This window comes from Nerophis lumbriciformis, linkage group LG20, assembly GCF_033978685.3.
Source record: "Nerophis lumbriciformis linkage group LG20, RoL_Nlum_v2.1, whole genome shotgun sequence".
NCBI lineage: Eukaryota > Metazoa > Chordata > Actinopteri > Syngnathiformes > Syngnathidae > Nerophis > Nerophis lumbriciformis.
In genome coordinates this window covers 14,991,013-14,997,012 of record NC_084567.2, presented here as the reverse complement: position 1 = coordinate 14,997,012, position 6,000 = coordinate 14,991,013, and positions in this window count along the sequence as shown.

The following is a 6,000-nucleotide window of genomic DNA, read 5'->3' as shown; positions in this document are numbered from 1 at the left end:
CAAAACTCAACACAAAATGTAACACTAACAAAACTAACACAAGACTTCATAACATGAAATGTCGAGACTCGAACCTTCAAAACACAAAATTCAATTACACATAACGTCATAACAGGAAATGTCGTGACATGAATCATAACACAAAACTCAACACAAAATATAACACTAACAAAACTAACACAAGACTTCATAACATGAAATGTCGAGAGACGAAGCATCAAACACTAAACTCAATTACACAAAACTTTGTAACAAAATGTCGAGACACAAACCAATGATAAAACTAACTCAAAACGTGACACGAAATGTCGAGACACGGACCATCATAACACAAAACTCAGTAACACGAAAACATCGTAACATGAAATATCGTAACACCAACCATCATAACACAAAACGTAACATTGAAGGTTGAGAATTGAACTAATAATAAAACTAACACAAAACATGACATGAAATGTCGAGACATAAACCATCATAACACAAAACTCAGTAACACGAAACATCGTAACATGAAATATTGTAACACGAACCATCATAACACAAAACTCAATTACACAAAACGTCGTAACCAGGAAAAGGTTGTGGCATGAATCATAACACGGAAATCAACACAAAATGTCGTAACACTAACAAAACTAACACAAGACTTCATAACATGAAATGTCGAGACTCGAACCATCAAAACACAAAACTCAATTATACATAACGTCGTGACAGGAAATGCCGTAACGTGGATCATAACACAAAACTCAACACAAAATGTAACACTAACAAAACTAACACAAGACTTCATAACATGAAATGTCGAGAGACGAAGCTTCAAACACTAAACTCAATTACACAAAACTTTGTAACATAAAATGTCGAGACACGAACCAATGATAAAACTAAAAACGTGACACGAAATGTCGAGACATGAATCATCATAACACAAAACTCAGTAACACGAAAACATTGTAACATGAAATATCGTGACACAAATCATAACACAAAACTCAGTAACACGAAAACATCGTAACATGAAATATCGTAACACCAACCATCATAACACAAAACGTAACATAAAATGTTGAGAATTGAACTAATAATAAAACTAACAAAACGTGACATGAAATGTCGAGACAGGAACCATCATAACACAAAACTCAATTACACAAAACGTCGTAACCAGGAAAAGGTTGTGGCATGAATCATAACACAAAAATCAACACAAAATGTCATAATAACAAAACTAACACAAGACTTCATAACAAATGTCGAGAGACGAACCATCAAATACCAAACTCATTTACACAAAACGTGACACGAAATGTCGAGACATGAACCATCATAACACAAAACTCAGTAACATGAAAACATCGTAACATGAAATATCGTAACACCAACCATCATAACACAAAACGTAACATAAAATGTTGAAAATTTCACCAATAATAAAACTAACAAAAAACTTCATTACACGAAATGTCTAGACATGAACCATCATAACACAAAACTCCATTACACAAAACATCGTAACATAAAATGCAGAGAATCGAACCAATAATAAAACTAACACAAAACGTCATGACACGAAATGTCGAGACATGAACCATCATAACACAAAACTCAGTAACACGAAAACATCGTAACATGAAACATCGTGACACGAACCATCATAACACAAAACTCAGTAACACGAAAACATTGTAACATGAAATATTGTAACACCAACCATCATAACACACAACGTTGTAACATAAAATGGCGAGAATTTAACTAATAATAAAACTAACACGAAAACATCGTAACATGAAATATCGTGACACGAACCATCATAACACAAAACTCAATTACACAAAACGTCGTAACCAGGGAAAGGTTGTGGCATGAATCATAACACGAAAATCAACACAAAAATGTTGTAATAACAAAACTAACAAGACTTCATAACATGAAATGTCAAGAGACGAACCATCAAACACTAGACTTAATTACACAAATCTTTGTAACAAAAAATATCGAGACACGAACCAATGATAAAACTAACACAACGTGACACGAAATGTCGAGACATGAACCATCATAACACAAAACTCAGTAACACGAAAACATCGTAACACGACAAAATCGTAACATGAAATATCGTGACACGAATCATCATGCCACAAAACTCAGTAACACGAAAACATCGTAACATGAAATATCGTAACACCAACCATCATAACACAAAACGTTGTAACATAAAATGGCGAGAATTTAACTAATAATAAAACTAACACAAAACGTCATGGCATGAAATGTCGAGACATGAACCATCATAACACAAAACTCAGTAACACGAAAACATCGTAACATGAAATATCGTGACACGAACCATCATAACACAAAACTCAGTAACACGAAAACATTGTAACATGAAATATTGTAACACCAACCATCATAACATAACGTTGCAACATAAAATGGCGAGAATTTAACTAAAAATAAAACTAACACAAAACGTCATGACACGAAATGTCGAGACATGAACCATCATAACACAAAACTCAATTACACAAAATGTCGTAACATAAAATGTCGAGAATCGAACCAATAATAAAACTAACACAAAACGTCGTGACATGAAATGTCGAGACATGAACCATCATAACACAAAACTCAGTAACACAAAACGTAGCATGTAACCCAGTAAAAACGAAACATCGTAACATCATTTTTGTTGAACTAAAAGTTACAATGGAATCTAACTAAAAATACATACTTTATGAATTCCTCGATCCACTTATGCCAATTTTTCGTGTACACATATCATACTTGCCAACCCTCACGGATTTTCCGGGAGACTCCCGAAATTCAGCGCCTCTCCCGAAAACCTCCCGGGACAAATTTTCTCCCGAAAATCTCCCGAAATTCAGGCGGACTCAGGTCCATGAGGACCTGAGTCCGCTAACTCACAATATAACCAGCATACCTGCCCAATCACGTTATAACTGTAGAATGATGGAGGGCGAGTTCTTGGTTTCTTATGTGGGTTTATTGTTAGGCAGTTTCATTAACGTCCTCCCAGCGTGGCAACAACACACAACAACAGCAGTCACGTTTTTGTATACCGTAAAGCAGTTCGTCTGCCGTAAACAGCAATGTTGTGACACTCTTAAACAGGACAATACTGCCATCTATGTGCATTTGATGAAAGCACTTTTGTGCGTGCCACACATCAATGAGAGGGTGTTCAGCATGGTTAGAAAAATAGTGACAGAGAATAGAACAAGGATGGACATTTCAACCCTTAACTCAACAATGAGTAGATGAGTGTTATGTGTGTGTATATGTGTAAATAAATGAACACTGAAATTCAAGTATTTATTTTTTATATATATATATATATATATATATATATATATATATATATATATATATATAGCTAGAATTCACTGAACGTCAAGTATTTGTTATATATATATATATATATATATATATATATATATATGAAATACTTGACTTGGTGAATTCTAGCTGTAAATATACTCCTCCCCTTTTAGCCACGCCCCCAACCACGCCCCTCCCACCCCGACCACGCCCACCCCCACCCCCCGAAATCGGAGGTCTCAAGGTTGGCAAGTATGACACATATGTACATTGCGTCAGCAAACACACGTCCTGGCAAGCACGTTATGAAAGTGTAAATATTCAGAAACACTCTGAAACAAAAAAACAATGCCCAGTGTGAAAACACCACTGACTGATAGTTAACTCTGCGTGCGCGCGCGCGACGTGAAAGCTGACCTTGCCACGAAGGGGAAGAAGAGCAGCACAGGTGCGTAACATGATATATGAGCTCACCTTCCCTCAGACGGCCGCAGACTAGCAGGTGTTTGCGCGGCGAGCTCGTTGCCGCGTTGAGAAGATGAATGGAGCGTTGAGAAGATGAATGGAGCACTTCAGTCATTGGTCACGATCAAAAGGCACGACGACAAACAAGACGGCTGCAAGGTTAATGACGATCCACCGAAAAGGCACAATGAGACCACAACAGCTTCAAAGGATAATCCGACTTTCTGTCACTCGTTTTTGGTTTCAAATCTTTTTAAAACTGAACGGTACAGTTGACTTTTAGCCAACGTAAGTGTTTAGGAGCAAAATTTAAACACAATTTAGTATGTAGCTTAGCTAATTGTTCATCATGGAGGTACATTCAACAACAGGATAGGTTGATTGGAGCATATGCAGACAATAAATAGTTGTAGGTCTTGATTTGTTACCTTGTGTTTTAAGTATTAGTCGTCCCTATGTGTGGTTTTTAGCGCTCCTGGGTCCTGGCTTCCTTTATTTACTTTCTGTTGCTAGAAGTGATAGCAACACACCTGTCCTCATTTTATGATTAGCGCCTGAGCTAATCGTTCCCGGTATGTGTACTTTAATGGCTGCTGGTGGCAGGAGCTCTGTGCTCTTGTGTCGTCCTTTTGTGTTCCTGGTGTTTCCCTCTTGTTTTCATGTGGGGGTGTTTTGCCTTTTGCTTCGGAACCCTTTGGGACTGTGTGACAAGGGGTGGCACTTCCGTCATACTTGCCAACCCTCCCGATTTTTCCGGGAGACTCCCGAATTTCAGTGCCCCTCCCGAAAATCTCCCGGGGCAACCGTTCTCCCGAATTTCTCCCGATTTTCACTGGAACAACATTATTAAGGGCGTGCCGTGACGGCGCTTTTTCACCATACAAACAGCGTGCCGGCCAGTCACATTGTTGTATGCGGCTTCTACAGACACACGTAAGTGACTGCAAGACATACTTGATCAACAGCCATACAGGTCACACTGAGGGTGGCCGTATAAACAACTTTAACACTGTTGCAAATATGCGCCACACTGTGAACCCACACCAAACAAGAATGACAAACACATTTCGGGAGAACATCCGCACCGTAACACAACATAAACACAACAGAACAAATACCCAGAATCCCTTGCAGTTCAAACTCTTCCAGGCTACAATATACACCCCCGCTACCACCAAACCCCGCCCCCCCTAACCCCGCCCACCTCAACCCCGCCCCCCACACCTACACCCCACCCTCAATCTCCCGAATTCGGAGGTCTCAAGGTTGGCAAGTATGACTTCCGTGACTTCTGCGGTGCTTTTTTGTGAACTTCTGGATCTGCCTCCCGGGAGCCTTTTGGCCATGGAGACCAGCTGCTGGGTCTCTGCCACACCAGAGTCCGTTTGGAGAGACTGGAGGAGATGCGGATGAAGAGAGAGAGCTGCGGAGCTGGCGCCGAGCGCCGGGACGGACAAGCTTCACAGTGTCTTGGCTGAATGAGCAGGTGTCGGAGACCTCGGTCTCCTTGGACGCATCCTCGCTCATCCATGCGCACTGGACACTGGCTGAGAGTTGGTAGGCGGACTAGGGTGGAGTCGGCTAACTTGGTTGCTTTGTTGGGTCTGCTCCTGTCCCTGGCCATGCTCCGCCCACCCCAGCAGACGATGGTGTGGAACACCGCAGAGGCCACCACAGTGTATATGTTTTTTGATATTTTGTTATCGTTTTACTTTTGTGGAAGTGTGTAGAAGTGACTGGTTGCATCAGCTCTGCTCTTTTAATGTCTTCAATGTCCTTAGTGTGTTTTGATGTTTCCCTCTTACACACATTCATGTGTGCTATGGCTATGAGTTTTTTTTCCCTTGGCCTCAGTCTGAACCCCCTTTCAGGCTTAGACTGATTTTTTTATTTTTTATTACAGCCCCCCATCCCCAGCGTTTACCTGTCTCTCACCTATTTTGTAAGGGGCACCGGAAGTTGGCAGACCCGTCAGCGATCCTGTTCTGTCTCCCTGAAAATCTTAATTTCCCCTCGGGGATTATTAAAGTATTTGTGATTCTGATTCTGATTCTGATCCAATGTTTGTTTTTTACAACCAGTTACGTTTGTAAGCTACTAGGAGTGTCAAAAACATTGATTGATATATATATATATTTTTTTTATTTTTTTATTTTTTTTTTATCGTCCAGTCAAGCCACT